Genomic DNA, 22,790 nt, shown 5'->3' with positions numbered 1-22,790 from the left:
CTCTGGGAGAGACATGGGAGCACAGAGGAGCAGCACATCCTGGCAATTTATAGAGGATTGGGTTTCTTTTCTTTTCTTTTCAAGATTGAATTTATATATTCATGAGAGACACAGAAAGAGAGCAGAGACACAGGCAGAGGGAGACGCAGGCTCCTTGTGGGGAGCTTGATGCAGGACTCAATCCCAGGACCCCAGGATCATGCCCTGAGCTGAAGGCAGATGCTCAACCACTGAGCCACCCAGGCCTCCCTCATGGAAGCTTTCTGAAGGAGTCCAATCTAACCTGGGTCTTTGAGGAAGAGTAGAAGTTCGATGGGTAGAAAATGTGGGCAGGATAATCTACGGATTCAAAGTAGCGTGACAAAGGGCACACAGATGTGAGGTGACATGGAGGGGATGCTCCTTCTCCGTTCCCCGTGGCTTGTGTCCACGTGGAGGAAGCTCCTCCATCAATTCCTGCCCGCTCTCTCCCTTCATTAGTCAGAATGGCTTCTGATTAGTAAATCTGAGAAGAATGATTTGAATGTGCCGGATTAGGCTTTCTTGTCTTCCTAATGGTGATGAATGAGCTCTTTACGGGGAGCTCATGTTTGTCTCCTTCTTAGGTCCACAAAGAGAAAGCTTCTCCCTCCTTGTCTGCAAAGAAAAAGCCACTTTCTCCAGGGTAAACTTTATCTGTAATAAAGGGGGCATACTGGTCTTTCACATGTTGGTCTCCTTGTCATATTACTTAACTGATTCAGAACTCCTACAAGAGAGGTGCTATGTAGTGGGCTTTCTAGAACACACGTAATGGGAATGTAAGGTGTAAAGTGGAAACAAGATGAGTTTCAACAGATTTGGAAGAGCCAGCTCATGGACTGCCTTTGTCATAAAGGCCATAGGTGGGATCCCCCTGACTTTGGTTTTAGGGTGGGGAATAACCCACTGAGAACTGCATTCTGTAGTTTAGTCTCTTTGGCAACAATGCCGAACATGGATGTTGGTGGGATGACAGAAACAAAAGCAAAAGCAGAGAGACCAATCTGTAGGTGACTACAGCTGTGTGTATCCAGGAACTATCAGGGGACAAGGCATAGAAGAGAACCTGATCCATAGATGGCTGGGCGACCACATTGGTGAGATTTAATGATTGGCCACTTGTTCGAATCAATTACAATAGTCTGGGATAAGTCCTGCTTTTCTGACTTCAGTAACTGAGTAGATTATGTCAGTTACCAACAGAGGAAACAGGAAAACATTCTGGTTTGGGGAAAGTGAGCCACAATGCATGTCGTTTGGGCCATGCTGATTTTTATGTTTGGGATCTCCAGGTGAGATGTCCAGCAGCCTGTGGTTGGGGAGGCATCTCAAGTCCAGTGGTGAGGTTCATCAGTCTGGAAGTCTGGAAGATTTAGATGTAGAAGCCATCAGCCTCCCTTCCAGGGAGGGGAGGGAGCCTTAAAATCATGACTGTGTGGGGTAGTGTAGGAAAATAAATAAAACAGTGAGCCAGAAGGAAACCCTTTGGGGAAGGCAAACATTTTAAGAAGCTGGCAGAGGAGCAAGACCCCAGGAAATAGGACAGAAAGGAATGATCAGACGTACAGGAGGAGAATCATGAGAGATGTCAGAGAAGTAGAGAATTTCAGGAAGAACCGAAGTCAAATGCAACAGAAAAGCCCAGTTCGACTAAGGCTGGGGGTGTCCAGTGATAATTTGGAGGTAATGCCCTTGAAGGCAGTTTGAGTTGAGTGATGTGGTCAGAAGCCAGGTGTAGTGGGTTGAGGAGTGGGAAGCGAAGACCCCATTCAGAGGGGCTATTTCAAGATGCTTGGCTGTAAAGCCAAGGGGACGGCAAGAGAGACTTTCTCCTCTAAAGTGAATCTTGATGTAGGGCTGACGGCAGGAAAGTACATTTTTAGAAAGGGATTATGGATAGAGCAAGGCCTCAAAGAGGAAAGGAGATCATGAATGAGCAGCTGACGTGGCGGTAGGGAGGAGGCGTTGGGCCTTGAGAAGAGATTGGAGGTTTGTTGAACACCAGGCAGGACGGAAGAGGAGACTCTGAGGAAATGCTCATCTACAGTGGAGTTGGCCTGGTTATAGAGAGAACAGAAGACAGGACTTCCCATCGGGGTGCAAATGGCAAGAGTGGGGAGCTCAGTGGTGCATTAGTTACTAGCAGTGGCAGCGAGGGCACAAAAGCAATGGAAGCAAGAGATTGTCAGCCCACGGTGGCTTTGTCCAGTCACGCGGCTCTACAGGAATAGCTAATATTTGAGCAGCTCTTTACGTTTCGGGGGAAATGTTTTTGCAGACATATTTCACTCGGTTCTCAAGGCAGCGCCACCAGGCATATGTCCCTATGTTCCTGTTCTGCAGACACAGAGCCGGCCTCACAGAAACAGTCGTTTACTCAAGGTCAGGCAAGTGGCAAAGGCAGGACTTCAAACCGTTATTTCTCGTCTCCCAGCTTCATACACATACAGGTTGATATTTAAAGACATTGGTGATTCAAGTCAGGAATGGAGATGCACACCATGGGTTGGTTTTTTCCTAAGAGTGAGGCTGAGTCCTTTCTTCTCTACTGGTGACCCTCCGGACCGGGCAGCCAAATGGCTCACTGATGTGATATTTTTTTTTTTTTTAGGAATTTATTTATTTATTCATGAGAGACACAGAGAGCAGAGACACAGGCAGAGGGAGAAGCAGGCTCCATGCAGGGAGCCCGATGTGGGACTCGATCCAGGGACTCCAGGATCACGCCCTAGGCTGAAGGCAGACTCTCAACCGCTGAGCCACCCAGGTGTCCCCTGATGTGACATTTACATCGAGGTGCATCTTGGCTTTACCTGGCTAATTGGCCCCCACAGCCCACAGCGGTCCTGCTCTAGCTCACACCTCCCTGCTTCTGTACCTGCTGCTCTTCTGCCTGCAAGATTCTCCCCATGATTGTCCCTTGTCTGATTCCTACATCCTTTGCAGCTCCCCAACCACCTTTCTTTCCACAGACGAAGCCAAAGACACTATTTTGTGCTTTTGTGCTCCTAATAGTACCTGGGGCTCTTCCCTTATTCCATCACATGGAATTTGTGGCCTATGCACCTGTCTCTCTCACTAGACTAAGAGCTCCTTGAGACAAGGAACAGTGTCTTCTGTCTCCTTCCATCTGCATACGAAGTGCCTAGCACAGTAGTTGGTGCAAACCTGCATCAGTCTCCTGTAAAGATGGGAGCTATGACCCTATGGCGTGACTCTCCGTGGAGACCAACTAAGAGGATGCTAGTCCGCAGTCTTAACACAGCCTCGCTGTTCTTTTGCTAAGTCAAAGTATGGCAGGATTATTGAGGGGTGGATAATTAGCAAAGGCTTTCCTTCCTCCCCCCTCCACCTGAGACTTACTTTCCTTTTCACCTTTGAAGTTCTAGTATTTATGTCTCCCCAGAACCCTACTACGTTTCCTCACCTTTACCCCTGCTGCTGGTCTGAACCAGCCTCCTCTCTGGCCTGGATGATTGCAACAGCCTCGTCGCTGGTCTCCCCACCTCACCCTCCCCAGGGGATGGCCTGTTCCCCACATAGCTCCAGAATGATCCTGTTAGGGCGCCGGTCAGATGAAGTTGCTCCCCAGCTCAGGGGCCTCAATGCCCGCTATCTCCCACCAGTAAAAGCCAGAATCATTTCCAATCCGTTCAGTGCTCTGCTAGATGCAACCCTTGCAAATGCATCGACTCCACCTTCTGTTCAGCTACATTGGTGTCCGCACTATTTTGTAAGCCACCGGGCAACTCCCACCTCAGGACCTTGCATTAGCCTTCCCTTGCCTAGAATTTTCCTCTTCCAGATTTCATTATCGTTCCCTTCTTTGCTCCCTCATCTCTTTTGACTTGGACATGTCCTTCTCCGTGAGGCGTCACCCCTAGCCCTCCATCAGATATTAGGACTTCTGACTCCTGCCCCTCACTGGCGCCATCTATCTCCTGCTTTATTTTTCTACTTAGCCCTCAACGCTGTCTAGAATATCACATGTTGTACTTACCTTGTTTATTTTCTGCCTCCCCCAGTAGGGCATGACTTGGAACCTTCTGGTTCATTTCTGTATCCCTCCTGGGTGTCTGGCACAGAGTGGGTGCTCAATGAATACTGAGTTGAATGAATGACTTCTGATTCAAGTCTGACCTCTCATGTCGTGGTTAGAAACGGATGGTTCTCAGATTGTTTCGTGTCCATTAATCTGGCTTGTTTAATTAGAGCATATTCTTCTCAGAAGTAGAGAGCTGGTTTACACTCTGTGCCTATTGATTAATGTGGAGTGACAGCCCTCAGAGCTCAGCTGCATCTGTCCTCTGTCCCGTCCACTCATTCTGTGCCTGGCTCGGCTTGTCCCCGCTGGACCACGATGTTTCCTTTGACTCCCTCCACCAGGCCTGTTGCCTTGTCTCAGGAAACCCTCATCACTCCTGGAGAAATTCGGGCTTTCTACAGCTTCTGCTGATTTAATCCGAGCTTTTTAATCAGATAAAAGGAGGTGGGGGTGGGAGTGGAGAATGTACTCAGACCATCATACATCATTTTATAGAAGAGAAAGCCCGACATTTTCATTGGCAAATAAATCCTGGAGCTCTGGGACTGGAAGGGACCTAAGAGGTCAGCTCATCCATCTTTACACCTGTGGACAGCTCTGTATTGAAAAACCATCCCCCAAATGCAACTGTCTGGCCTTTTCTCTGACTATTCTCTAAGGAAGCTACTTCCCTGACCTCCTCTGGTAAGACATTTTAGTATCTTAGTGGGAAATAGAAAAATTATCATGGAAGCACTTACAGAGCAGTACCGTTGAGGGAGTGGAGGACAAATGTACAACCTGGAGCCCTCGGTAGGAGGCTGGGCTCTGAGGCTAAACCAACTTGGCTTTGACTTTTGAATCGGCCACTAATGAACTGGGTGATAAGAGGGATACTTATCAAATCCCAAGGACTTTATACACTTGTGTGTGTGTGTGTGTGTGTGTCTAAATAATAAGTGTGTATGCTCTGCAAATACTTATCTTCTTCCTTTTTTCTACTCCTCTCCCCTCACCCACCCAAATGCATTTCATGTTTAAGAGACCACCCAAGTCTTCAGTATAGAATTTTCAAGTCCGAGAGAACCTCCCAGCTTGGTGGTCCCCCCAAATGTTTGCAAAGGACTATCCCTAAATCATTCCCATTTGAACATAAAGACAGCCAATTTAGAAGACACACAGTGTGTGCTATGGTGACTGTATCTGAATCCCAGCTTTCAATGTATTCACTGTGGGACTTGGGCCATTCGACTTCTTATGTTCTCCACTTTCTCATCTGTAAAATGGGTGTAAAATATCTACCCTATGCAGTTCTTGCAATGATTAAGCGAGGTTATGTATGGAAAGAGTTCAGCATAGTGCTCTGAAACTTAGTATGTGCTTAATACGTGATAATGATGATCATAATATTTAATATATGTCAGGCATTAAGGAGAACTTTACAGGGAGTCTGGGTGGCTCAGTCAGTTAAGTGTTCTACTCTTGGTTTTGGCTCAGGTGGTGATCTCAGGGTTGTGAGATCGATCCCCAAATTGTGCTCCTTGCCCAGGTTAGAGTCTGCTTGAGATTCTCTCTCTCCCTCTGCCCCTCCCACTTCTCACGTGCACTCTCTCCCTCTAAATAAAGAAAATCTTAAAAAACAAAAACAAAGATGAAAGAACTTTACAGATCCTAATTCATTTAATAGTAGATGGTGGAAGAGTTTAGCATTCTCATTATCATTACTGTGATCATGTTTTAAAGACCCACGAAGAAAGGTGGTTGAGTTGTTTCCCCTCAAAGGATCTATTATTTGCTGTCAAATCAGTGAGGTGCTTCTATGTCCATGTGAGAGGTTGATGTTTATTCTTCTAAAGACAAGGGGTGAAAGGGGCTCAAAGAGAAGTGGGTGCAAGGAGCAGTCTGTAGGAGGAGCTGACTCATAACCCTGAGTGTGTGAGCCGGTCCTCACTGTGTAAATGCAGGGCACAGATGTTTATTTTGCCAGCCTGAAACAGGTCAGGCTGCCTTTCCCCAGGGCAATGGTGTCCTGGGTGGGACAGAGGTGACAAGGGGAGCCATGGAACTGTGAGAGCAGTGTCACTCAGTTTCTGTGAGTTGTGAGTACACATCTCTCCAGAAGTACACATGACAGGCCGGGAGGGCTGAGTGATTTCAATCTGCAAAAAAAGCCATAGCAGGTCACCCTCACCTAACCAAGTAAGAAGCTTGATTTAAGCCTAACAATGGTGTTAATAGTGTTGTCAAAATGCTCCCAAAAACATTTTAATTTAGCCTGCAGTCTTTTTAATTCCAAAAATAAAAATTATAATGATTATTTTCAAAAACATTAAAGAAGACTGAGCAAGAGAAAATTTTGGAGACTATGACTGTATTAAAATTCATCCCTGCTTCATATTAAAGCCTGTGGCTGCTGAATATCCAGATGATTCCTGACACAGGGAGATCTTAGGTATAATTGTTTTCTACACTAAAAGGTGGAGATGGGCCATTTAAAAATAATAATGCAATTCCAGTTACCAGTTCAGGTTACCGAGCCTGAAATGTCCTTCCATGAATTGTTCTGCTCTACTGAAACTCCCAATTTGCTTTAATAACGTTTCAACTTTTCGATTGTGAAATATGAAGGCTAGCTGCCTTCTGAAAGCATTTCTGAGTGGGTTCCTGAAGTACTCAGGGAGACAACAGGAGGAATAGCATCACATTTATGACAAAGTGCCACTCCCACTCACTCCCCAAGCTCCTGACACAGTGACCCTCTTTCATTCAGGTCCTACGGCCACACCCAGAACCTTCGAGCCTAGCCCCTTTGAACCTAGCCCTTGCCTTTTGCATTTCCCTCTTTAGCGTTTCTCCCTCCCCCATTCTCTTGGTTGTTGGCTTCTTATCCATTAAGTTCAGGATTAAATGTCACCCCTTAAGAGACATTTACTGCCTACGCCTCCTATAACTCCAGCTTGCAGCATGCTGGTGTTCCAGGGCACGCATCAGCTTATCTCACTTGTTTGTTTCCTTGTCAGTGGAATCTCCCTACTAGACTCTAAGATCCAAGAGGGCAGATGGACAGGGTCCATGTCTATTTCATTTTTCATTATGGCCTTAGCATCTAGCATACAGGCTGGCATCTAGTGGAAACCCAACAAATATTAGTTAAATGAGAATAAAAGTTCAGTATTTCCTTTTCATTTATCACACACTTATGGAAAATATACTAGAGCACGAGTCCTTTCTCAGCTCTGTTCTTAGATCTATGTAGAAAATTCATGCAACTTATTTAGCTGAAGATGGGTGGCATTTGATCCTGGGTTATTCAAGACCCAGAAAAAGATTGTCAAAATGTATTACTCAAGGACGTCAGTCTTAGCAAATAAAATAAAATAAAATAAAATAAAATAAAATAAAATAAAATAAAGCCATATATATATGGTTTCCTCAGGCAAGGCAACAGAAGCAAAAATAAATAAATCAGGACTGCGTCAAACTAAAAAGATTTTGCACAGCAAAGGAAACCATCAACAAAAACAGAAAGGCAACCTACTGAATGGGAGATGGTATTTTCAAACAATATATCCAAAATGTAAGGAACTTATACAACTTAACAACAAAAAAACCCCAAACAAACTAATTAAAAAATGGGTAAAGGATCTGAATAGATTTTTTCCAAAGACATACAAATGGCCAACAGGCACATGAAAAGATGTTTCAACGTCACTATGAAAAGATGTTTCAACGTCACTCATAACCAGGGAAGCTCAAATCAAAACCACAATGAGATACCACCTACATCTGTCAGAATGGCTAGTATCAAAAAAGGCAAGGAACAAGTGTTAGTGAGGATACGAAAAAAAGGGGAACCTTCACGCATTGTTGATGGGAATGTACATTGGTGTATACACTGTGGAAAACAGTAGGGAGGTCCCTCAAAAAATTAAAACTACCATACAATCCAGTAATTCCACTTTGGGTATTTGTTCAAAGAAAACAAAAACAGTAATTTTTTTTAAAAAAATTATTTTTTTATTCATGAGAGACACAGAGAGAGAGGTAGAGACACAGGCAGAGGAAGAAGCAGGCTCCATGCAGGGGGCCTGATGTGGAACTTGATCCTGGAACTCCAGAATCACGCCCTGGGCCGAAGGCAGGTGCTAAACCGCTGAGGCACGCAGGGATCCCCGACTAATTTGAAAAGATATATGCACTCCTATGTTCATGGCAGTATTATTTACAAGAACCAAGATATGGAAGCAACCTAACTGTCCATTGACGGATGAATAGATAAAGAAAATGGAATGTTAATCAGCCATTAAAAAAGGGAACCTTGCCATTTGTGACAAGGGTGGACCTACAGGGTATTATGCTAAGTGAAGTAAGTCAGACCAGAGAAAGACAGATACTGCATGATTTCATTTATATGCAGAATCTGAAAAACAAACAGAACAGAAATGCACTCATAGATACAGAGAACAAACTAGTGGTTGTCAGAGGAGGGGGGTGGGTAGAGGGATGGCTAAAATGGGTAAAGGGGGTTAAGAGGTAAAAAATTTCTAATTATATAATGAGTAAGTCACAGGGTTGTAATGTACAGCATAAGGAATATAGTCACTAATAGGTAATAACTTTGTATGGTGATAGATTGTAACTAGACCTATCATGTTGGTCATTATGTAATGTATAAAAATATCAAATCACTGTGTTGTACACCTAAAACTAATATAATATTGCGTGTCAATTATAATTCAATAAAAAGGCTATTACTCCACTACATACAGTTTGATTTAAGGCTCATCTCCATTTGAGTAGTTGAGGACAGAGCTTTCTTACTATTTAAAAGATAAATGCCTTCACCTTGGACCATTTGTATCTATAAAGCCAGTATCTTATACAACATGGGGACAAAAAATCATGGTCTCTTTCCTTATAAAACTGTGAAAGATAAAGAAAAAATCTCAGACTCTTAATAACAGCTGGATTATGAATCCACTGTGTGCCAGGTACTGGGATAATGCTACAGAGTCCTTGGCATGGTAATTCTCATTTTACTAATGATGAAAATGAGGCCAATAGAAATTACATAACTTTACCCAGTCTCCAGTCACAGCAAGTGGCAAGGGACAAGATCCAAAGCCAGGTCTGTCCAATGCAAAAACTCATATACTTAGCCCTATAACAAATAAACAGTCCAGCTGTGAACAGCGTTGTCTGAGCCTGCACTCCGCAGGGCCAGCAATGAGCATCCTAGGACACAAGTTAAAGATAAAGAGAGCTGTCTAGGTTGTTACCTTTCCTTGGAATATGTCACCACAACACATACAAAACCACCTGAAAAATGCACCGGGCAAAGGCAAGCCTGACACTTCTGAGTCATTAAATGCAGAAGGACAAGAGAATGAATTAACAGGAGTACGTAGGCTGATTGGAAAGCCTTTTGAAAGGTGAATACGGTTCACTAGATTTTAGAGAGAGGGGAAGGGGGGATGGAGGGAGAAAGTAGAGGAGTATGGCTTCCACAGTGGTCGCTCCTGGCCCCTTCAACACCATTGGCTGGATGGCTTTTGGGTTGTGGCCTGAAATAGAACCAGGAAGGATCAGAAGGATGCTCAGGATAGCACGTGTCCAAGTATAGACGACATTAGCTGTGAGATTCTTGAGGAACCAGGACAGTGACCTTCAGGAGATGAGACAATCTTCTTTCCTCTTTGCTGTTGTGAGTAACTTGCTCCACTGTGACAAAGGGATGCGGGGCTGACGTCAGTAGTTGCTGGGACTTTTGCTGTAGGACCCATGTGAATATGACTTCCAAGACTGTGCCACCAAAGCTGAAGTCATTAGAGTTTATATTTAGAATGAGGTGAAGGAGCTTCTGTGCCCTTGTATAACTGTGGGTTGCAAGTTATTCTTCTGAGCTTGCTACAGAGGACAATGAAAATGAGGAACTTTCTTTTTTGCAGAGAAGATTCCCGAAAAGCTAAGATCTGAAGGGGTATCATAATGATGACTTGGGGGAATGTTCCTGTCTATATCGCTGGGTTGGAAATAGAGAAAACTGTACATTGAGTGCTAACAAAGGGAACTTTGGTTCCTGCTGCCAAGGAGTCTTCCTAACAGGAAGACTTCACAGGTCCTTCTAGAGGACAAGTGCTTCCTCCTCTCGAAAGTGACGAAAGTGACGCCACAGAAAAAATCTCGGCTTCAGCTAGGAGGGTTAACTCTTTCTGGTTTGGAACATTGGATTTCTGTATATTAAGACAAGGAAACAACAAATTTGTGCAGCCTCCCTGTGCCCTCCCCCAGAGTGGGCTCCAGGTGAATAAAAGTATGATTCATTTATTCCGTCGAATTTCTTCAAACTCTATTAACTCTATTTGTGTATATTTTTATTGGACCATGCTGTGATATTTAGTATGCACTTAAGCTGGATATCAAGAAAGTGCTCGCTTATTGCCAGCATTGAATACAAGTATCTAATCAAGTTCAGGTTACTGTGCTAATTATCATCCTGTTCTATAAAGTTTAATAGAATGCTACTGCAATTAGTGATTATGTATTCATTCAACTGCTCAGAGGGAAAAAAAAACCATGAAATCTGCATGTGTAAGGTGAACTGTTTTAATTCATCTAACCATTAGATTCGATCATAAAATGTTTAAGATACACAATTTTAGTTTGAATTGATATTTTAGTGAGCCCACCACCAACCATCAATTTTCATCAGTCTCTTACCTTCATACTCTGTCTGGACCATGTGCATTACATTTATCTAAATTTGTTTTTAAAAATACAACATCTTAAGAATTTTCTCTCTGTCAAGTCATGAATGCTTTTTAGAGACTTTCTCTTCAACAAGGATTTCAAAGCTTCGTAATGGGTATGCTGAAAAAGGTGCCCCTTATTTCTGTGTCACAGAGAAAATGAGAGCCAGCAGACGGGAACACTCTCAAGCACTTGCCACTAATCCCACACATGTCCCAGCACCCACACCCATTCTCTCCTCCTTCCCTCCTGTGACAACAGAAACACGTTCCTTCTTCTGTCCAAAGCGACTGCTCCACTTGTATTCTGAATCTCAGCCTCTCCTGCCTCCAGTGACCTCCGCCCGGACTTGCTTTAACTCCCTCCACACAATCTGTCACTTCCTTTGGTACTAAAATATCCTCCAAAATTCTCGTCTTTATAAAACAACCCCCACCTTGACCCAGTGCCCAACCACCCACCACTGGCTTCATCTTTGCCCCACATTCGCTGCTGGACTCCTTGAAAAGCCATCTGTCTCCATGTCCTCACCAACCAGTCACTGCACACCCCACTGCAGGTGGCCTGTGCCCCTTCCACCCTACTGAGCTGGCTTTTACCAAGCCCCCCCTGTGTTAACGTACTAGATGCACCTCAACCCTGAGTTTGCTTGGCTACTTGGCCCCATTTGTTATCGCTGCCAGTCCTTCCATTCTCAAGCAGGCTCTTACCTCAGTTCCTGCAAAGCCACCTCATTGCGTGGTCTCCTTCCACGTTTATGAATTCCCCTCCTTTCCCTGACCTCCCCATGTTATTTAGGTTTCTGTCCTTGGCTCTTTTTACACTCAACACATATTCCCTGGGCCACCTGTCTCCAGGCTCTTATTAACATCTATATGCTGCTAACTTCCGAATCTATATCCCCCTGCCACCCATCCATCACACAGCAGCCCGCATGATATTGCTCACACACTGATCTTAATCTGCCACTTCATCGAACAAACACCCCTTCAGTGTCTTCCCATCACTCTTTGGATAAAACAAAACCTCCCTACCTTGCACACTCCAGCCTCAGTCTCTTCCCAGGCCCCTCCCAGAATTCCATATTCCCACTGTGCTAGACTTCCTTCCTTCCTGGTCTTAAATGGCCCAGGCTCCTCCATCTCTCAACTTCCTCCAACCAGTTCTTTCCATCTGGAACCTTCTGCTGGCCCGCCCATCTGTCATCTTCTGATCTGTGGTTAATGTTGGATCCTTTTGAGGAGACCTTTCCTCCTCATCAGGCTAAGTTGGGTCCCGCTGCCTTGTGACCCCACTACATTTCTGCATATTTCCTATGAAAATATTTGCTATACTTTAGCGATAGTCCTGTTTAATTACTTGCTGGTCTATCCCACCTCCTAGCCCGATGCCCAATATACACTAGATTCTCATAACCGCTAGTTGAACAAACAAATTTCCCTAAAAGGATAGTTATAAGTAACATTACCTGAACATTCATATCTGAGAATTTTTCCTTCTGGAAGGCAGTCCTTGTGCATTCCTCCATTAACTAATCCACCGCTAACTCCAAACCAACCTGTTTATCCAAAAACAACTAGGCTCTTTTATAAAATTGTGGAGGAAAAGCCTGCAACACAAAACAGTAGCTGTGTTCCTCTCCTGTTGTAGAAAACTAGCGTGAGTTTAATTGAAAAGGTGTCTAAACTCTGATTTAAAGAACTCATGGCTTTTATTTCCTTTCGACTGGCCGGCTAATTTGTACATAGTCTGCAACCTGCTTTGAGTAGTATGATTAATGGCTGATCATGAAAATACTGTCCTATAAACATTTTAAAATGACTGTACCCCTGACTTTATTAATCCTTAGACCTAGGTTTTTCCAAAGGAGGGGGAAACACTGTGATTTCTAATGGAAAAATAGGATTAACTCTGCAGAGACAAGAGCTTCATCGGAAAAAAAATTCAGGAGATACTAGTTTCACATAATTGAAAAAAAAAAAACCTTTTCATACACCTCCTTCTGGGGGAGATGCATGTAATTGGAATAAGTGTCTCCCCGGGGCCAGTGGGGGACGTTCATTTGTCTACATCTTGCCTTACTGATTCTTAGTCCTGCCATTTTGTAAATATATTTGCCTGATGTTTTCTCTCTATGTATCAGGACCCAAAATACTGGGAAATAACCTAAGACAAACACGATGCTGTGTGAGACCCCGCAGATGACATTTACTAAACCATCAGAATGTGGAGAATCACTCTGATACCCTGCAGTACCAGGTATGCTTTGCTGCCCCATGGCGAAGGGATGTGGGCACATGCTGGATTTTTATTTGGGGGATGTTTGTTTGTGTATCTTGTTATTGAGCCTAAAATAAATGGCCAAGAATGGGATGATGGAGATTTAAACTCAGTCGAAAGGAACATAGCAGGGAAGATGCATCACTGTCAGGTTGGTTCATTGGTGAGATTTTCTAAAGACAAGGGAGGGAGCAGATGACCTTTCCAGAGCCCTCTGGTCTGCAGATTTTATGATTCCGTGCACGTCCTCTGTCTAGACATGGAGTGTGGATGCTCTTGCTTTTATTGCTGTAGCATGGGGAAAAAGCATAACCGCTCCACCTACAGTCTGATCCTGGAAACTACTCAGCCTCAGCCAGGAAAAACAAAACAAAATAGGGGAGAAGACGTGTATTACCCACTGGAAAGAATGTAATTGCAGTCTATAGTAGAGAATATTCCCTCCAAATTACATGCATTTTTACATCAGCCTTTCAAAATGATTGTGATTTTAATACCTGTGTTTTGCACAGTTACAGTATTCACTTGTATATTTGACATCTAATATGTAAGACCATTGCACGAGGAAAGGAAAAGATGGGAAATTTGGCTCTTCCTTTGGCAAGGGAGAAACAAAGACCTGGAGAGGTAAGTTAGGCCCACGTGTCCGACTACCCACAAGCGAGGTGTGCAGATTTCTACACTTTTGAGACTGAGCCAACATTGTAGAGCTGTCATCAAACATTAGACCTCAAGTCCTTTCTCCTTCCACTCACAGGTCCTGCTACTCCTTCCTCTGTATTTCAGGCAACCTGAACGCACCTTGTCCCACTTCTGGCCTCTTCACCTGCCTTACCTCTGTCTGTAAATTACAAACCTGCTTCCAGTTTCATAACTTTCCAGATCTTACAAGGCTCAGGTCACAGCAGCCTCATTATTCTTTCTCAACCACACCAAAGACCTGCCCTGCATGCTCCCCACTCAGGTGCCCACATGGCTTGTTCTTCTTTTCCCTTTGGGTCTTAGCTCAAATGTGACCCCCCTCACACAGGGCTTTCTCAACTACCTTGTCTGAAACAGCACCCTGGGAGTTCTTCATTCATTTTTTTCAACATCAATGAAATGTATTCTTGAACTTTTATTTATTCCGAAGGGTAATACACAAAGCACAAAGCCTTCCTCAACCTGCTGGGGGTCTGTCTCTTGCGCCAGACTCACAGACAGGGAGTCTTCCTTGTTTGACACCACCTAGTGGCTTCGGGTCTGAATTACTGAACAAAAGGAGGAAGACTCATGAAATGGGCAAAAGACATGAAGAGAAATCTCACAGAGGAAGACATAGACATGGCCAACATGCATATGAGAAAATGCTCTGCATCACTTGCCATCAGGGAAATACAAATCAAAACCACAATGAGATACCACCTCACACCAGTGAGAATGGGGAAAATTAACAAGGCAGGAAACCACAAATGTTGGAGAGGATGCGGAGAAAAGGGAACCCTCTTACACTGTTGGTGGGAATGTGAACTGGTGCAGCCACTCTGGAAAACTGTGTGGAGGTTCCTCAAACAGTTAAAAATAGACCTGCCCTACGACCCAGCAATTGCACTGTTGGGGATTTACCCCAAAGATACAGATGCAGTGAAACGCCGGGACACCTGCACCCCGATGTTTATAGCAGCAATGGCCACGATAGCCAAACTGTGGAAGGAGCCTCGGTGTCCAACGAAAGATGAATGGATAAAGAAGATGTGGTTTATGTATACAATGGAATATTACTCAGCTATTAGAAATGACAAATACCCACCATTTGCTTCAATGTGGATGGAACTGGAGGGTATTATGCTGAGTGAAGTAAGTCAGTCGGAGAAGGACAAACATTATATGTTCTCATTCATTTGGGGAATATAAATAACAGTGAAAGGGAATATAAGGGAAGGGAGAAGAAATGTGTGGGAAATATCAGAAAGGGAGACAGAACGTAAAGACTGCTAACTCTGGGAAACGAACTAGGGGTGGTAGAAGGGGAGGAGGGCGGGGGGTGGGAGTGAATGGGTGACGGGCACTGGGTGTTATTCTGTATGTTAGTAAATTGAACACCAATAAAAAATAAATTAAAAAAAAAGAAAAAAGGAAAAAAAAGGAGGAAGACAGGAAGAGGAAGAGAGGAAAGAAACACTTCTCTAGCACTTGGAGTCCTCATTCTTCGTCCTAAATTCTAAGATTGAGCCTAACATAAGCCTTTCTCTATCAGTAGGCATCGAATTTCTAATGACCATTTAAGTAGCTGGAAGCTTGGCACCCCTAAGAGAGCGGGAACTTCCCATGCCAGCTCTTATTCCGGAAGTCTGATAAACAAATTCCTTAATTTCCTCAGGATGGTACTTGGAACAATAGGATTTTGCAAGGATTACCCATAATGACCCAGTAAGTAATTAGATGCTCATCAAGGGCCTACTTTTTTTTTTTTTTTTTTTATAACTCCAGCACTACAAAAAAAAAAAGAATTTACATTTGGAGCTGCCCTACATGCTATCATTAGCATAGTTGCTTTAGAGGGAATTCGAACACCTGCTTTAGTGACGGTTTGTCTTTCTCTTAACCTTCTCACCAGATATACCACGCTGCCTACGAACTCACAATGTAACATTGAGTAATTCAGGTCATCTCTTTGGATTTGTTTCTTCCTCTGCAAATAAAGGGTTGAACTCATGATCCCTCGTGTCCTCCATCGGCCTAACATTTTGTGATTCCATCTAGAAGAAGGGTTATGATGTTAGTCATTCACCCCTGCCAGTGAATTAATCATAGAGGCTTTAACCTGGAAAAAGAGACCGATAGTAGTGAGAGCTGAAAGTTGTAAGACCCTCATCATCTGAGGAAAGGAAAAGCACTGGGAAAGGGCTTTGGTTAGCAGATTTAAAATGAATGATAAGGACAGCCACTTGCTGAGGGCCAGCCATCAGGCACTTTGATCTCGGCATTTTACAAATGTTGTATCAGTTCATCTTTACATTACAGCTGTGTAGTTTAGGGCAGAACCAAAGGCTGAAGTTAAACAGACCTGAGTTTATTTATTTATTTTTTATTTTTTTTGCTATTTAGTTTTTATTTGGCCAGACCTGAGTTTAAATCCCGAGTTCAAATCCTGACTTTGCCATTTGTTTGCTCTGTGATTTAGCAGCATCAAATTTATTCATCTGTACAGTATAGAAAGAATTTGCCCCATAGGCTTTTGGAGAAAGATTAAGATAATGCATGTAAAGAGCTCTGTACAAGGTATTCCACAAGATTATTCAATAGTGGTAACTATTTACTATACTGGAAGTGTTTTAATCTTTTTTATTTTATCTATTTTTTAAGATTTTTTTCATCCATTCATGAAAGATAGAGAGAGAGAGAGAGAGGCAGAGACACAGGGAGAGGGAGAAGCAGGCTCCACACAGGGAGCCCGACGTGGGACTTGACCCGGGGTCTCCAAGATCATGCCCTGGGCCGAAGGCAGGTGCTAAACCACTGAGCCACCTAGGCTGCCTTTAATCTCTTTTTTTAAAGAAATATTTTTATTTATTCATTTGAGAGAGAGAGTGGGGAGAAGCAAAGGCAGAGGCAAGAAGCAGACTCCCCCCCTGAGCAGGAAGCCTGGCTCTGGGCTTGATTCCAGCACCTTGAGATCATGGCCAGAGCTGCAGGCAGACACAACCAGCTCAGTCACCCAGGTGGCCCTTTAATCTCTTAATTATAAAAGAAAAAGCATAAGCTCAGTATTTGAACCCATATTACTTTTATGCCATATATCTTTCTGCTATATAGTGCTGTCCCAATACTTTGCCTACTACAGTTTTCTCTTCTTTTGGCAAAGGAGGCTCAGCAGAATTACGGGCTCAAGGTCCCTAGCTGCATCAAATCTGCCTATATACCTGTGATATTGTGATTTATGATAAAAAATACATATTTGGTCTTCCTCCTGTTTCTGGCACAAGCAGCTCCTATTAACTACTGGAATTTCTTAAGTAAGGATAGTATTAAAGGTGTCTTTTGTTATGTTAATGAGCACACTTTTGGACCCCATCTAAGGGGTCTGAATGCCAGGAGAACCAACCATGTGATTAGAAGGATGAACTTTCCCTCCGCTCCTTGATTTCCTGGGAGGGGAGAGTAGCTGGGGCTTGAATCAATCACGGATGGCCAATGACCTAATGGATCATGCCGACGTAATGAAGTCTCCATAAAAAGAACAGAAGGGACGGGTTTGGAGAACTTATAGATTGGAGAACCAGAACCTTTCTGCTTGCTTCAGCTCCAAACCCTGAACTCATAAGAACAGAAATTCCTTTGTTTGTGACCTCGACCTATTAAGTCTCCACTTGGCTGTTGATTGGTATCCTTTAATATCCTTAGTAATAAGCCAGTAATCTAGTGAGTAAACAGGTTTCCTACCTGTTTACTGTGAGCCACTCTAGCAAATTAATCAAACTTGAGGAGGGGGTTGTAAAACCTGATTTATAGCCTGTTGGTCAGAACTCTAGGTACCAGCCTGGACTTGAAATTGGCACCTGAGGTAGAGGGCAGTCTTGTGGGACTGAGCCCCTAACCTGTGAAATCTGATACCATCTCTGAGTAGACAGTGTCAGAATTGAGTTGGAATGGAGGACACCCAGCTGGGGCCAGAGGATTGGGTGGAACGCCACTCACCTCCCCCTGCACACACATTGGAATTGGGGTGCAAAACCCTTTTAATATCCCATCTCATTTTCAGAGTCTTTTAACATAAAAAAACTCAGTAATACTGATTGGGAATTAAACTTGCTATCGGCACAATTCAACTTTGATGTAGATTTCAGAAATTTGGCCCTACAACTACAGGAGGTAAAAGTTTATTTTATGGCAATCACAGAAGCATTTAGGTTCCTTAACTGGGAATTTAAAGTCATGAACTCAGCATCATCTTTGCCTAAATTGTTCAGCACACTTCAAAGCAATTGACAAACTCCTAGCCTCAGCTTCTACTAAAATGTTCTATGCCACAAATACTTGTTCCTCTAGAGCCTTGCCCTCCACAGGCCCTTGATTACAGGCAACTATAAGGGATTGGTTAAGTAACCATTTTGCTACTGCATATCATGAACTTCCAATATTTCCCTTTAGTTCTGCAAACAGGGTCATTAATGACTTTAAAGCTAATCGACTCAGAGAACCAACTGCAGATTAACATGGGACTAATTCAGAAAACTGATTCTTTAAATTTTTTTATTTTTTATTATTTTTTAAAGATTTTTAAAGATTTTTATTATTTTTAAAGATTTTATTTATCTATTCATGAGAGACACAAAGAGGGAGGCAGAGAACCAGGCAGAGAGAAGCAGGCTCCATGCAGGGAGCCTGATGTGGGACTCGATCCCGGGACTCCATGATCCTGCCCTGGGGCCGAAGGCAGGCACCAAACCACTGAGCCACCCAGGGATCCCCTAAAATTTTTTTTTAATTTGACATAGAGTTGACACACAACATTCCATTAGTTTCAGGTATCCAACGTAGTGATTTGTAAAGACTATAGAGATCTGATTCTTAAGATTGTGACTTCTGAAACCACTTTTTTCAGAGCCAAATCCTTTATCTGTGTTCCATTAGGGAAGCAAGGGTTTGACCACAGGTAACTCGTGAAAACTGGTCACCACAGTTTTTATGTGGTGACTGATTCTGCGTCTGGTGTTGGGTTCTGAAGCATGTGGAGGAGGGAGTCGGAAAGAAGAGAACTGTGAGGTAGGCATGAGGGAGTGGCAAGGAGTTTCTGTGCTGGAACTCAGGATGGTTGACTGACTGGTACCTCTGTCATCCCCTCACAACACTGACATGGAGGGCATCAGAGGCTTAAACACATGTCAGACCCAGAATTAGAAGAAGCTGAAGGGTACCAGAGGGGAGTTGCAGCTGCCCTGGGCCCAGATGCTGCCACAGGCCAACCAGGTGAGCCAGTAAACACGTCACAACACGACTGAGCGGCAAGAGGGTTTCATAGACTGCCTCATCTTTCCCAGCACAGAAAATAAGATGGTCGCTAATCCATTTCCACCTTCTAAATCTGACATAAAATGACTTGGGTAGGCATGCTAACCTAGAACTGTAGGAAGGTAATTCTGGGAAACACAGTTCTGGCTCAGCCAAGCTGATATAATACAAGCCCACCATATCGCTGGTCGAGGAAGAAATCTCACTGGAAACAGAAAATACTTGGAACTATATAATAATGAAAAACAACTTATCAAAATTTGTGGCATCCAGTCCACAGCTGGCCTTAGAGGGAATTTCGTGGCTTTAAATGTTTATATTTTTAAAGGAAAAAAAGAATAAATCAATGATCTGAGCTTCTACCTTAAGAAGTTGGGCCAGGGAGGGGGGTGGGGAGGAGAGGGGTAAGAGTGACAGAGAGAGAGAGAGAGAGAGAGAGAGAGAGATCAACTTAAACCCAAAATAAATAGAAGGAAAAAGAGGCAGAAATTAACGGAATTGAAGACAAGCAATAAAGAAAAAAGTCAACAGAGCCAAAAGCTGGTACTTTAAAAAAGGGCAATTAAATATATACTGTCTCAGCTATAATGAGCAAGAAAAAGAAGAAAATGAATTATCAGTATCAGGAATTAAAAAGGAAACATCATGACGGATCCTATAAGCATTAAAGGCATAATAGGTGAATGTTGCAAACAACTTTATGGCAACAAATCTGAAAACTTAAGTGAAATGAAGCAAATTTCTTGAAAAAGAGTGTATCAAAACTGACAAATGGAGAAATAAAAATATGAAAAGCCTTATATCTATTAAGAACTTGAATTCAACTGGACTGTACGTGTTTGTAACTAAGAAAAATGGGCTAATTCCACTGGGATCGTTCTCTTTGGTCACAGCATAAGCATTTGTCATTGTTTCATAAAGCTAAGGAATGTGTTTAGTCGATTTAAGTAATTTTTAAATAAAACTCCTAAGCATAAAAAAAGCACTTGAATTCATTATCAAATATCTTCCCACAAGAAGTCCAAGCTTGCTTTGGGATAGGCAAACACTACTTAGCTAGGACATAAAATGCAGTATTTATGAAAGATGTAAATACATCTTGGACATCACATTGGTCCAATGTGATACATTGGTCCTAATCAAAATTAACTTTCCTGTTTTTTCATTAAAAAAAAACACAAAGGAAGGGATCCCTGGGTGGCTCAGCGGTTTAGCACCTGCCTTTGATCCAGGGCGCGATCCTGGAGTCCCAGGATTGAGTCCCACGTCGGGCTCCCTGCATGGGGCCTGCTTCTCCCTCTGCCTGTGTCTCTGCCTCTCTCTCTCCCCCTGTGTGTGTCGCTCATGAATAAATAAAATCTAAAAAAACAAAACAAAACAAAAAAAAAAAAACAAAACCCACAAAGGAAAAGGCAAGGTACACGCTGGAATAAACATTTGTAAAAATGCATATATCCGACAAAGGACTTTTACAACATATAACAGATTCTTATAAATCAAGAATAGGAAGAAAAGCAACCTGATCTAAAAAAGTGGCCAAACAACTTGAACAGATACTTCACAAAAGAAATAAGAACAACCACAAAGCATGAGAAAAGCTCTCTAACATCATTAGTCATAGGAAAACGCTAATTAAGTACAAGGAGAGACACTCCTCCACACGGACTGGAATGGCTACAAAGAAAGACTGAGGATACCGAGTGTTGGTGAGGATGCGGAGGGAAAGAATTCTCCCAATTCGTAGTGGGAATGTAACATGGTACGACTTTGAAGAGGTTGACAGTTTCTTGTAAAATCAGACCTACATCGCCCCTGGGACCGAGCAATTCTACTAACAGATGTTTTCCAGAAAGAATGGGAGACATAGATCCAGACACAGACTTGTCCACTTGTTTGTGGCAGCTTTATTCATAATAACCTCACCTAGAGATAACCCAAATATCCATCAGCAGGTGCCTGGATAAAGGAATCGTGATACACGCCAGTGTAACAGCAAACACACACACACACACACACACACACACACAGGAACAAAGTACAGACATATGCAATAGCAGGAATTTCAAAACATGTGAGCTAAAAAAAAAAAAACCTTACACACGAGTACACACTATCTGGTTCAATTTATAAGAAGTTCTACAACGGGCAAAATTGAGCTCCAGAAACAAAGTAGGTCAGTGGTAACCGAGGGCTGGGGAGAGATCGCAAAGATAGAACTTTTTGTGATGAAAAAAAAAAAAAAACTTTTTGTGATAAAGAAAAACGTTCTGTATCTTCCTTGGGGTGGTGCTTACATGGTGCTCACATCTGTAGCAGCTCACTGAACCATGCAGTGAAAACGAGTACATTTTACTGTATGCAGATTGTACCTCCATTATGCAGATTAAAAAGAAAAAAAATCCTAATGAAGGGGTGGACAGAAGTCACCACAGCAATTGCTCTCAAATATTGGAATGTACACTAAGTCTCCAGGCTCCTGTTTGCTTCTGTTGGGTAGCATACGTCAGGAGGCCAAGTGTCCATCGGAGGAAGAGGCTTAGTGCGTAAGAATTATAATTTTAAAATCAAGAGACAACGAGATTGTATCGCTTCTTGATACAAAAAGTGAATGAAAGTCTAGAGTACAGATATTTTAAAGGTGAGCGATGAACTTGGGATATCATTATGCTGTTTTGTGGTTAAGTAGATTTAAATGTATTTGAATCCTGAGTTGCCAAGGAGCTCAGAAAAATGTGCTGAGTACACAAGTGTGCCTTTTGGGAGGGGATGAGTCAAACGTGTTAGACTTATCAAATGTTTAAGAAAATGGGATTAATCAAGTATGTAAACAGTGTCAAGTGTTTAGGAGCATTTAATCAGTCACACTTCTGATTGTTGATCAAAGAACTGAGAACGTAATTTCTCTTACTTTTGTACAAATTTTACTGTATTTACATTTCAATAAGATCAAGTCGAGCCTAGATTTAAGAAACACCGTGAAAATGTATTCTAATGCAGTATCTTAGATTAAGTATTTATAAGTATTGTCCTTTCTATACCAAAACTCTGCTTTGACAGTAAAGCTCGACAGTATAGTTCACACACTTCCTTCTTGCCTTAAGAAATTTAATTTCCAGGGAAGTTTTCTTCTACTTTACCTCAAAACCCTGTAAACAGACCTTACGGTTTACTGCAATGCATTTTTACAATAAAATTATTTGGCAATACATAACTTAGCTATCTTACAATTCTTATGAAGAAAATTTACAGGAGATAATGTGTCAATTTTGGCTTTACTTACGATTCTCCTCTGTGCCCCCTATTTCAGTTTGCCCCTCATCTCTCACCCTCCAATGTGAAGATGAAAGTACCCAGGGGCCTTTTTTTCTCCCTGCAATTGATTTCCACCGAGGGCCTATCCTAGGTGTAATGACAATAATCACTGAACCTCGAAAGCAGAGGCATTAAGCACAATTTACATGAATAATAGCCTCTGCTGACATTTAATTGAGTGTTTCTAACCTATTTAATCTTATTAGGTAGGCAGGATTTTCATCAATTTACAGACAGAGAAACCAAGGTCATGCAATCTGCAAGTGGCAGAGCCAGGACTCAAAACTGGTGAACTCCAAAGCGGTTAGGGTCTGTAACTCCTCTGAGATGAATTCCACTCCAGCTGAAGCTATAGATTGTCCTCCCGGGTTTGTTATTTCTTGGTGTCATCAACCAATAATTTTTGAAGATT

At 42.7% G+C, this 22,790-nt stretch overlaps 1 long non-coding RNA gene across 4 annotated transcripts in view; it reads left to right on the top strand.

The window, feature by feature from the left end:
- The window catches only part of LOC144311423 (uncharacterized), a 168,726-nt gene that overhangs the window by 67,585 nt on the left and 78,351 nt on the right, over positions 1–22,790 (top strand). For all 4 annotated transcript variants that reach the window (XR_013377005.1, XR_013376984.1, XR_013376988.1 and 1 more), the window contains exon 2: positions 12,939–13,054. This is a non-coding gene — a long non-coding RNA (uncharacterized LOC144311423). The remainder of the gene's footprint in view (positions 1–12,938; positions 13,055–22,790) is intronic.

The sequence above is a fragment of the Canis aureus genome, chromosome 3 (assembly GCF_053574225.1).
Source record: "Canis aureus isolate CA01 chromosome 3, VMU_Caureus_v.1.0, whole genome shotgun sequence".
Taxonomy (NCBI): domain Eukaryota; kingdom Metazoa; phylum Chordata; class Mammalia; order Carnivora; family Canidae; genus Canis; species Canis aureus.
Note: the sequence above shows the minus strand (reverse complement) of the source record. Positions and strands in the feature narration are given on the sequence as shown.